General features: G+C 39.6%; 2 long non-coding RNA genes across 2 annotated transcripts; both read left to right on the top strand.

Annotated features, from left to right (window-relative positions):
• The first annotated feature begins 951 nt into the window (after positions 1–951).
• On the top strand, positions 952–6,101 carry LOC146796318 (uncharacterized). Its single transcript, XR_014969923.1, has 3 exons — positions 952–2,065; positions 3,294–3,705; positions 4,934–6,101. It is a non-coding gene; the product is annotated as an uncharacterized LOC146796318 (long non-coding RNA).
• A 1,481-nt stretch (positions 6,102–7,582) lies between these two features.
• LOC146796317 (uncharacterized) lies at positions 7,583–12,232 on the top strand. Its single transcript, XR_014969924.1, has 3 exons — positions 7,583–8,696; positions 9,925–10,336; positions 11,565–12,232. It is a non-coding gene; the product is annotated as an uncharacterized LOC146796317 (long non-coding RNA).
• The last annotated feature ends 320 nt before the right edge of the window (positions 12,233–12,552 follow it).

Below are 12,552 nucleotides of genomic sequence, written 5' to 3'. Positions count from 1 at the left end.
GTTCTTGTAACTCCAGCCAACTTTCAAAAGGAGCCCAATGCTTTCAGTGGTGCAAAGGACGTTGCCATTACACCTCCTACTACTTGCCTTGCAGTGTTTATTTTAGATAGATCTATTGAGGGTAATTGCTGAGGTCTCATCCTCCTTCGTAATCGTCCCCCTGGTCGCTTTGTCAAGTGGTGCCCTAACACGATAAAGCTACAGGAGGATGTCATCTGACATGAGGGACAATCAATTGCCTAGCATACAATGGAATATATTTATCATGGTATTGAAATGGGTAGCAGGCCAGACAGGATGCCCAACTGAAGATTAACATTCTGAGATGAAAGAAACTAGGGCATTATTTGAGGCTCCTACATTTGTTTGAAGGTGTGATCGATCCTAATATTCTTGAGTTCTCTATAGGTTAGCTGATAGGGATGTGCAAAAACGAAGATGTTAGAATCTGTTATTCATAGTTTTTATTATTCCCACTAACCGTAGCATAAACCTTCCTACCTCAACTTATCAGATAACTTATTTGCTAGTGGTGTACCATAACCTAAAAGATTTTCAGTGAGAAGGGTATGCTGTCACTCGACTGGCCATGAGATCTTTTTATCTACGTCCTAATATAGGTGCTAGAGTTGTCTCGAGAGGGGTAGCAAATAAGACATAGGATTGAGAGTATGCTAGGTGGAAAATAAAATTGAGTTTAGAATTCTTAATGATCTGTGGATTTTCACAATATTACAGACTCCATAGTATTAATTATCAATGCTTTATAAAGATCTGTTTTTTGTTGTTACATTACTTTGGAAATATTCAAGTTCTAAAAATTGACTAACAGTGGACTTTTCCATCTGCAGAATATATAGAATGACCAGCAGAGGCAGTGTGCAGAAGCAAGTTTCCATGTGCTGCTGAGACCAAAAACAAAAACCAAAAGAACCTCGTTCCTCAGCCTTTCATCTGCAGAATATATTGAGTGACCAGCAGAGGCAGTGTGCAGAAGAGAATTTTCCTTCGTTGCTGAGACCAAAAACAAAACAAAAAAAACCTTGTTACTCAGCCTTTCATCTGCACACTATATTGTGACCAGCAGAGGCAGTGGGCAGAAGAGAAATTCCCTGCGTTGCTGAGACCAAAAAACCTCGTTCCTCAGCCTTTCATCTGCAGAATATATTGAGGCAGTTTGCAGAAGAGAATTTCCCTGCGTTGCTGAGACCCAAAAAAAAAAACCTCGTTCCTCAGCCTTTCATCTGCAGAATATATTGAGTGACCAGCAGAGGCAGTGTGCAGAAGAGAATTTCCGTGCATTACTGAGACCAAAAAAAAAAAAAAAACTTGTTCATCAGCCTTTCATCTGCAGAATATATTGAATGACCAGCAGGCAGTGTTGCAGAAGAGAATGACTCTGCGTTCCTGAGACCAAAAAAAAAAAAACCCACGTTCCTCAGCCTTTCATCTGCAGAATATATTGAGTGACCAGCAGAGGCAGTGTGCAGAAGAGAATTTTCCTTCGTTGCTGAGATCAAAAACAAAACAAAAAAAACCTTGTTACTCAGCCTTTCATCTGCACACTATATTGTGACCAGCAGAGGCAGTGGGCAGAAGAGAATTTCCCTGCGTTGCTGAGACCAAAAAACCTCGTTCCTCAGCCTTTCATCTGCAGAATATATTGAGTGACCAGCAGAGGCAGTTTGCAGACGAGAATTTCCCTGCATTGCTGAGACCAAAAAAAAAATAAAGAACCTCGTTCCTCAGCCTTTCATCTGCAGAATATATTGAGACAGTTTGCAGAAGAGAATTTCCCTGCGTTGCTGAGACCCAAAAAAAAAACCTCGTTCCTCAGCCTTTCATCTGCAGAATATATTGAGTGACCAGCAGAGGCAGTGTGCAGAAGAGAATTTCCGTGCATTACTGAGACCAAAAAAAAAAAAAAAACTTGTTCATCAGCCTTTCATCTGCAGAATATATTGAATGACCAGCAGGCAGTGTTGCAGAAGAGAATGACTGCGTTCCTGAGACGAAATAAAAAAAAACTCCATCAGCAGTCTTTACTCCGTTTTCAATTTATATGGTAAGTCAAACTATGATTTACTCAGTTTGTTTGTCATTAAAATAAGTTCATCGCATCTGACGGTTTTCAGTACCTTTTAGTAGGGTCTTCAGTATCAATTGAATTTGTGTAGACTGTAGCAATGTGTATGATGCTATGAGTGTCATGATAGTTTATCAAACACTTTGAATGTCTGCAAGGCTGAGAAAACTTTCTTTTGAGACTTGTGCTAGCAGTATTTCCTCAGGGGAAATTACTTTCTTTGAGGCTGGAATGAGTTTTCATTAGTTAGAGCGATTGACTTAGTTTCACATGTAGGGAAGCTCATTTAACGTGTTTCCCTGCACTTTGCATGTTACTCTGGTACAAGAGATGTATTTCTGTTTAGGATACCTTGTGTTCTTGTAACTCCAGCCAACTTTCAAAAGGAGCCCAATGCTTTCAGTGGTGCAAAGGACGTTGCTATTACACCTCCTACTACTTGCCTTGCAGTGTTTATTTTAGATAGATCTATTGAGCGTAATTGCTGAGGTCTCATCCTCCTTCGTAATCGTCCCCCTGGTCGCTTTCTCAAGTGGTGCCCTAACACGATAAAGCTACAGGAGGATGTCATCTGACATGAGGGACAATCAATTGCCTAGCATACAATGGAATATATTTATCATGGTATTGAAATGGGTAGCAGGCCAGACAGGATGCCCAACTGAAGATTAACATTCTGAGATGAAAGAAACTAGGGCATTATTTGAGGCTCCTACATTTGTTTGAAGGTGTGATCGATCCCAATATTCTTGAGTTCTCTATAGGTTAGCTGATAGGGATGTGCAAAAACGAAGATGTTAGAATCTGTTATTCATAGTTTTTATTATTCCCACTAACCGTAGCATAAACCTTCCTACCTCAACTTATCAGATAACTTATTTGCTAGTGGTGTACCATACCTTAAATGATTTTCAGTGAGAAGGGTATGCTGTCACTCGACTGGCCATGAGATCTTTTTATCTACGTCCTAATATAGGTGCTAGAGTTGTCTCGAGAGGGGTAGCAAATAAGACCTAGGATTGAGAGTATGCTAGGTGGAAAATAAAATTGAGTTTAGAATTCTTAATGATCTGTGGATTTTCACAATATTACAGACTCCATAGTATTAATTATCAATGCTTTATAAAGATCTGTTTTTTGTTGTTACATTACTTTGGAAATATTCAAGTTCTGAAAATTGACTAACAGTGGACTTTTCCATCTGCAGAATATATAGAATGACCAGCAGAGGCAGTGTGCAGAAGCAAGTTTCCATGTGCTGCTGAGACCAAAAAAAAAAAAAAAAAGAACCTCGTTCCTCAGCCTTTCATCTGCAGAATATATTAAGGCAGTTTGCAGAAGAGAATTTCCCTGCGTTGCTGAGACCCAAAAAAAAAAACCTCGTTCCTCAGCCTTTCATCTGCAGAATATATTGAGTGACCAGCAGAGGCAGTGTGCAGAAGAGAATTTCCGTGCATTACTGAGACCAAAAAAAAAAAAAAAACTTGTTCATCAGCCTTTCATCTGCAGAATATATTGAATGACCAGCAGGCAGTGTTGCAGAAGAGAATGACTGCGTTCCTGAGACGAAATAAAAAAAAACTCCATCAGCAGTCTTTACTCCGTTTTCAATTTATATGGTAAGTCAAACTATGATTTACTCAGTTTGCTTGTCATTAAAATAAGTTCATCGCATCTGACGGTTTTCAGTACCTTTTAGTAGGGTCTTCAGTATAAATTGAATTTGTGTAGACTGTAGCAATGTGTATGATGCTATGAGTGTCATGATAGTTTATCAAACACTTTAAATGTCTGCAAGGCTGAGAAAACTTTCTTTTGAGACTTGTGCTAGCAGTATTTCCTCAGGGGAAATTACTTTCTTTGAGGCTGGAATGAGTTTTCTTAAGTTACAGCGATTCACTTAGTTTCACATGTAGGGAAGCTCATTTAACGTGGTTCCCTGCACTTTGCATGTTACTCTGGTACAAGAGATGTATTTCTGTTTAGGATACCTTGTGTTCTTGTAACTCCAGCCAACTTTCAAAAGGAGCCCAATGCTTTCAGTGGTGCAAAGGACGTTGCCATTACACCTCCTACTACTTGCCTTGCAGTGTTTATTTTAGATAGATCTATTGAGGGTAATTGCTGAGGTCTCATCCTCCTTCGTAATCGTCCCCCTGGTCGCTTTGTCAAGTGGTGCCCTAACACGATAAAGCTACAGGAGGATGTCATCTGACATGAGGGACAATCAATTGCCTAGCATACAATGGAATATATTTATCATGGTATTGAAATGGGTAGCAGGCCAGACAGGATGCCCAACTGAAGATTAACATTCTGAGATGAAAGAAACTAGGGCATTATTTGAGGCTCCTACATTTGTTTGAAGGTGTGATCGATCCTAATATTCTTGAGTTCTCTATAGGTTAGCTGATAGGGATGTGCAAAAACGAAGATGTTAGAATCTGTTATTCATAGTTTTTATTATTCCCACTAACCGTAGCATAAACCTTCCTACCTCAACTTATCAGATAACTTATTTGCTCGTGGTGTACCATAACCTAAAAGATTTTCAGTGAGAAGGGTATGCTGTCACTCGACTGGCCATGAGATCTTTTTATCTACGTCCTAATATAGGTGCTAGAGTTGTCTCGAGAGGGGTAGCAAATAAGACATAGGATTGAGAGTATGCTAGGTGGAAAATAAAATTGAGTTTAGAATTCTTAATGATCTGTGGATTTTCACAATATTACAGACTCCATAGTATTAATTATCAATGCTTTATAAAGATCTGTTTTTTGTTGTTACATTACTTTGGAAATATTCAAGTTCTAAAAATTGACTAACAGTGGACTTTTCCATCTGCAGAATATATAGAATGACCAGCAGAGGCAGTGTGCAGAAGCAAGTTTCCATGTGCTGCTGAGACCAAAAACAAAAACCAAAAGAACCTCGTTCCTCAGCCTTTCATCTGCAGAATATATTGAGTGACCAGCAGAGGCAGTGTGCAGAAGAGAATTTTCCTTCGTTGCTGAGACCAAAAACAAAACAAAAAAAACCTTGTTACTCAGCCTTTCATCTGCACACTATATTGTGACCAGCAGAGGCAGTGGGCAGAAGAGAAATTCCCTGCGTTGCTGAGACCAAAAAACCTCGTTCCTCAGCCTTTCATCTGCAGAATATATTGAGGCAGTTTGCAGAAGAGAATTTCCCTGCGTTGCTGAGACCCAAAAAAAAAAACCTCGTTCCTCAGCCTTTCATCTGCAGAATATATTGAGTGACCAGCAGAGGCAGTGTGCAGAAGAGAATTTCCGTGCATTACTGAGACCAAAAAAAAAAAAAAAACTTGTTCATCAGCCTTTCATCTGCAGAATATATTGAATGACCAGCAGGCAGTGTTGCAGAAGAGAATGACTCTGCGTTCCTGAGACCAAAAAAAAAAAAAACCCACGTTCCTCAGCCTTTCATCTGCAGAATATATTGAGTGACCAGCAGAGGCAGTGTGCAGAAGAGAATTTCCGTGCATTACTGAGACCAAAAAAAAAAAAAAAACTTGTTCATCAGCCTTTCATCTGCAGAATATATTGAGTGACCAGCAGAGGCAGTGTGCAGAAGAGAATTTTCCTTCGTTGCTGAGACCAAAAACAAAACAAAAAAAACCTTGTTACTCAGCCTTTCATCTGCACACTATATTGTGACCAGCAGAGGCAGTGGGCAGAAGAGAATTTCCCTGCGTTGCTGAGACCAAAAAACCTCGTTCCTAAGCCTTTAATCTGCAGAATATATTGAGTGACCAGCAGAGGCAGTTTGCAGACGAGAATTTCCCTGCATTGCTGAGACCAAAAAAAAAAGAAAAGAACCTCGTTCCTCAGCCTTTCATCTGCAGAATATATTGAGGCAGTTTGCAGAAGAGAATTTCCCTGCGTTGCTGAGACCCAAAAAAAAAACCTCGTTCCTCAGCCTTTCATCTGCAGAATATATTGAGTGACCAGCAGAGGCAGTATGCAGAAGAGAATTTCCGTGCATTACTGAGACCAAAAAAAAACAAAAACTTGTTCATCAGCCTTTCATCTGCAGAATATATTGAATGACCAGCAGGCAGTGTTGCAGAAGAGAATGACTGTGTTCCTGAGACGAAATAAAAAAAAAAACTCCATCAGCATTCTTTACTCCGTTTTCAATTTATATGGTAAGTCAAACTATGATTTACTCAGTTTGCTTGTCATTAAAATAAGTTCATCCCATCTGACGGTTTTCAGTACCTTTTAGTAGGGTCTTCAGTATAAATTGAATTTGTGTAGACTGTAGCAATGTGTATGATGCTATGAGTGTCATGATAGTTTATCAAACACTTTGAATGTCTGCAAGGCTGAGAAAACTTTCTTTTGAGACTTGTGCTAGCAGTATTTCCTCAGGGGAAATTACTTTCTTTGAGGCTGGAATGAGTTTTCATAAGTTAGAGCGATTGACTTAGTTTCACATGTAGGGAAGCTCATTTAACGTGGTTCCCTGCACTTTGCATGTTACTCTGGTACAAGAGATGTATTTCTGTTTAGGATACCTTGTGTTCTTGTAACTCCAGCCAACTTTCAAAAGGAGCCCAATGCTTTCAGTGGTGCAAAGGACGTTGCTATTACACCTCCTACTACTTGCCTTGCAGTGTTTATTTTAGATAGATCTATTGAGCGTAATTGCTGAGGTCTCATCCTCCTTCGTAATCGTCCCCCTGGTCGCTTTCTCAAGTGGTGCCCTAACACGATAAAGCTACAGGAGGATGTCATCTGACATGAGGGACAATCAATTGCCTAGCATACAATGGAATATATTTATCATGGTATTGAAATGGGTAGCAGGCCAGACAGGATGCCCAACTGAAGATTAACATTCTGAGATGAAAGAAACTAGGGCATTATTTGAGGCTCCTACATTTGTTTGAAGGTGTGATCGATCCCAATATTCTTGAGTTCTCTATAGGTTAGCTGATAGGGATGTGCAAAAACGAAGATGTTAGAATCTGTTATTCATAGTTTTTATTATTCCCACTAACCGTAGCATAAACCTTCCTACCTCAACTTATCAGATAACTTATTTGCTAGTGGTGTACCATAACCTAAAAGATTTTCAGTGAGAAGGGTATGCTGTCACTCGACTGGCCATGAGATCTTTTTATCTACGTCCTAATATAGGTGCTAGAGTTGTCTCGAGAGGGGTAGCAAATAAGACATAGGATTGAGAGTATGCTAGGTGGAAAATAAAATTGAGTTTAGAATTCTTAATGATCTGTGGATTTTCACAATATTACAGACTCCATAGTATTAATTATCAATGCTTTATAAAGATCTGTTTTTTGTTGTTACATTACTTTGGAAATATTCAAGTTCTAAAAATTGACTAACAGTGGACTTTTCCATCTGCAGAATATATAGAATGACCAGCAGAGGCAGTGTGCAGAAGCAAGTTTCCATGTGCTGCTGAGACCAAAAACAAAAACCAAAAGAACCTCGTTCCTCAGCCTTTCATCTGCAGAATATATTGAGTGACCAGCAGAGGCAGTGTGCAGAAGAGAATTTTCCTTCGTTGCTGAGACCAAAAACAAAACAAAAAAAACCTTGTTACTCAGCCTTTCATCTGCACACTATATTGTGACCAGCAGAGGCAGTGGGCAGAAGAGAAATTCCCTGCGTTGCTGAGACCAAAAAACCTCGTTCCTCAGCCTTTCATCTGCAGAATATATTGAGGCAGTTTGCAGAAGAGAATTTCCCTGCGTTGCTGAGACCCAAAAAAAAAAACCTCGTTCCTCAGCCTTTCATCTGCAGAATATATTGAGTGACCAGCAGAGGCAGTGTGCAGAAGAGAATTTCCGTGCATTACTGAGACCAAAAAAAAAAAAAAAACTTGTTCATCAGCCTTTCATCTGCAGAATATATTGAATGACCAGCAGGCAGTGTTGCAGAAGAGAATGACTCTGCGTTCCTGAGACCAAAAAAAAAAAAACCCACGTTCCTCAGCCTTTCATCTGCAGAATATATTGAGTGACCAGCAGAGGCAGTGTGCAGAAGAGAATTTTCCTTCGTTGCTGAGATCAAAAACAAAACAAAAAAAACCTTGTTACTCAGCCTTTCATCTGCACACTATATTGTGACCAGCAGAGGCAGTGGGCAGAAGAGAATTTCCCTGCGTTGCTGAGACCAAAAAACCTCGTTCCTCAGCCTTTCATCTGCAGAATATATTGAGTGACCAGCAGAGGCAGTTTGCAGACGAGAATTTCCCTGCATTGCTGAGACCAAAAAAAAAATAAAGAACCTCGTTCCTCAGCCTTTCATCTGCAGAATATATTGAGACAGTTTGCAGAAGAGAATTTCCCTGCGTTGCTGAGACCCAAAAAAAAAACCTCGTTCCTCAGCCTTTCATCTGCAGAATATATTGAGTGACCAGCAGAGGCAGTGTGCAGAAGAGAATTTCCGTGCATTACTGAGACCAAAAAAAAAAAAAAAACTTGTTCATCAGCCTTTCATCTGCAGAATATATTGAATGACCAGCAGGCAGTGTTGCAGAAGAGAATGACTGCGTTCCTGAGACGAAATAAAAAAAAACTCCATCAGCAGTCTTTACTCCGTTTTCAATTTATATGGTAAGTCAAACTATGATTTACTCAGTTTGTTTGTCATTAAAATAAGTTCATCGCATCTGACGGTTTTCAGTACCTTTTAGTAGGGTCTTCAGTATCAATTGAATTTGTGTAGACTGTAGCAATGTGTATGATGCTATGAGTGTCATGATAGTTTATCAAACACTTTGAATGTCTGCAAGGCTGAGAAAACTTTCTTTTGAGACTTGTGCTAGCAGTATTTCCTCAGGGGAAATTACTTTCTTTGAGGCTGGAATGAGTTTTCATTAGTTAGAGCGATTGACTTAGTTTCACATGTAGGGAAGCTCATTTAACGTGTTTCCCTGCACTTTGCATGTTACTCTGGTACAAGAGATGTATTTCTGTTTAGGATACCTTGTGTTCTTGTAACTCCAGCCAACTTTCAAAAGGAGCCCAATGCTTTCAGTGGTGCAAAGGACGTTGCTATTACACCTCCTACTACTTGCCTTGCAGTGTTTATTTTAGATAGATCTATTGAGCGTAATTGCTGAGGTCTCATCCTCCTTCGTAATCGTCCCCCTGGTCGCTTTCTCAAGTGGTGCCCTAACACGATAAAGCTACAGGAGGATGTCATCTGACATGAGGGACAATCAATTGCCTAGCATACAATGGAATATATTTATCATGGTATTGAAATGGGTAGCAGGCCAGACAGGATGCCCAACTGAAGATTAACATTCTGAGATGAAAGAAACTAGGGCATTATTTGAGGCTCCTACATTTGTTTGAAGGTGTGATCGATCCCAATATTCTTGAGTTCTCTATAGGTTAGCTGATAGGGATGTGCAAAAACGAAGATGTTAGAATCTGTTATTCATAGTTTTTATTATTCCCACTAACCGTAGCATAAACCTTCCTACCTCAACTTATCAGATAACTTATTTGCTAGTGGTGTACCATACCTTAAATGATTTTCAGTGAGAAGGGTATGCTGTCACTCGACTGGCCATGAGATCTTTTTATCTACGTCCTAATATAGGTGCTAGAGTTGTCTCGAGAGGGGTAGCAAATAAGACCTAGGATTGAGAGTATGCTAGGTGGAAAATAAAATTGAGTTTAGAATTCTTAATGATCTGTGGATTTTCACAATATTACAGACTCCATAGTATTAATTATCAATGCTTTATAAAGATCTGTTTTTTGTTGTTACATTACTTTGGAAATATTCAAGTTCTGAAAATTGACTAACAGTGGACTTTTCCATCTGCAGAATATATAGAATGACCAGCAGAGGCAGTGTGCAGAAGCAAGTTTCCATGTGCTGCTGAGACCAAAAAAAAAAAAAAAAAGAACCTCGTTCCTCAGCCTTTCATCTGCAGAATATATTAAGGCAGTTTGCAGAAGAGAATTTCCCTGCGTTGCTGAGACCCAAAAAAAAAAACCTCGTTCCTCAGCCTTTCATCTGCAGAATATATTGAGTGACCAGCAGAGGCAGTGTGCAGAAGAGAATTTCCGTGCATTACTGAGACCAAAAAAAAAAAAAAAACTTGTTCATCAGCCTTTCATCTGCAGAATATATTGAATGACCAGCAGGCAGTGTTGCAGAAGAGAATGACTGCGTTCCTGAGACGAAATAAAAAAAAACTCCATCAGCAGTCTTTACTCCGTTTTCAATTTATATGGTAAGTCAAACTATGATTTACTCAGTTTGCTTGTCATTAAAATAAGTTCATCGCATCTGACGGTTTTCAGTACCTTTTAGTAGGGTCTTCAGTATAAATTGAATTTGTGTAGACTGTAGCAATGTGTATGATGCTATGAGTGTCATGATAGTTTATCAAACACTTTAAATGTCTGCAAGGCTGAGAAAACTTTCTTTTGAGACTTGTGCTAGCAGTATTTCCTCAGGGGAAATTACTTTCTTTGAGGCTGGAATGAGTTTTCTTAAGTTACAGCGATTCACTTAGTTTCACATGTAGGGAAGCTCATTTAACGTGGTTCCCTGCACTTTGCATGTTACTCTGGTACAAGAGATGTATTTCTGTTTAGGATACCTTGTGTTCTTGTAACTCCAGCCAACTTTCAAAAGGAGCCCAATGCTTTCAGTGGTGCAAAGGACGTTGCCATTACACCTCCTACTACTTGCCTTGCAGTGTTTATTTTAGATAGATCTATTGAGGGTAATTGCTGAGGTCTCATCCTCCTTCGTAATCGTCCCCCTGGTCGCTTTGTCAAGTGGTGCCCTAACACGATAAAGCTACAGGAGGATGTCATCTGACATGAGGGACAATCAATTGCCTAGCATACAATGGAATATATTTATCATGGTATTGAAATGGGTAGCAGGCCAGACAGGATGCCCAACTGAAGATTAACATTCTGAGATGAAAGAAACTAGGGCATTATTTGAGGCTCCTACATTTGTTTGAAGGTGTGATCGATCCTAATATTCTTGAGTTCTCTATAGGTTAGCTGATAGGGATGTGCAAAAACGAAGATGTTAGAATCTGTTATTCATAGTTTTTATTATTCCCACTAACCGTAGCATAAACCTTCCTACCTCAACTTATCAGATAACTTATTTGCTCGTGGTGTACCATAACCTAAAAGATTTTCAGTGAGAAGGGTATGCTGTCACTCGACTGGCCATGAGATCTTTTTATCTACGTCCTAATATAGGTGCTAGAGTTGTCTCGAGAGGGGTAGCAAATAAGACATAGGATTGAGAGTATGCTAGGTGGAAAATAAAATTGAGTTTAGAATTCTTAATGATCTGTGGATTTTCACAATATTACAGACTCCATAGTATTAATTATCAATGCTTTATAAAGATCTGTTTTTTGTTGTTACATTACTTTGGAAATATTCAAGTTCTAAAAATTGACTAACAGTGGACTTTTCCATCTGCAGAATATATAGAATGACCAGCAGAGGCAGTGTGCAGAAGCAAGTTTCCATGTGCTGCTGAGACCAAAAACAAAAACCAAAAGAACCTCGTTCCTCAGCCTTTCATCTGCAGAATATATTGAGTGACCAGCAGAGGCAGTGTGCAGAAGAGAATTTTCCTTCGTTGCTGAGACCAAAAACAAAACAAAAAAAACCTTGTTACTCAGCCTTTCATCTGCACACTATATTGTGACCAGCAGAGGCAGTGGGCAGAAGAGAAATTCCCTGCGTTGCTGAGACCAAAAAACCTCGTTCCTCAGCCTTTCATCTGCAGAATATATTGAGGCAGTTTGCAGAAGAGAATTTCCCTGCGTTGCTGAGACCCAAAAAAAAAAACCTCGTTCCTCAGCCTTTCATCTGCAGAATATATTGAGTGACCAGCAGAGGCAGTGTGCAGAAGAGAATTTCCGTGCATTACTGAGACCAAAAAAAAAAAAAAAACTTGTTCATCAGCCTTTCATCTGCAGAATATATTGAATGACCAGCAGGCAGTGTTGCAGAAGAGAATGACTCTGCGTTCCTGAGACCAAAAAAAAAAAAAACCCACGTTCCTCAGCCTTTCATCTGCAGAATATATTGAGTGACCAGCAGAGGCAGTGTGCAGAAGAGAATTTCCGTGCATTACTGAGACCAAAAAAAAAAAAAAAACTTGTTCATCAGCCTTTCATCTGCAGAATATATTGAGTGACCAGCAGAGGCAGTGTGCAGAAGAGAATTTTCCTTCGTTGCTGAGACCAAAAACAAAACAAAAAAAACCTTGTTACTCAGCCTTTCATCTGCACACTATATTGTGACCAGCAGAGGCAGTGGGCAGAAGAGAATTTCCCTGCGTTGCTGAGACCAAAAAACCTCGTTCCTAAGCCTTTCATCTGCAGAATATATTGAGTGACCAGCAGAGGCAGTTTGCAGACGAGAATTTCCCTGCATTGCTGAGACCAAAAAAAAAAGAAAA

This window comes from Triturus cristatus, chromosome 10 (genome assembly GCF_964204655.1).
Source record: "Triturus cristatus chromosome 10, aTriCri1.1, whole genome shotgun sequence".
Taxonomy (NCBI): Eukaryota; Metazoa; Chordata; class Amphibia; order Caudata; family Salamandridae; genus Triturus; species Triturus cristatus.
Note: the sequence above shows the minus strand (reverse complement) of the source record. Positions and strands in the feature narration are given on the sequence as shown.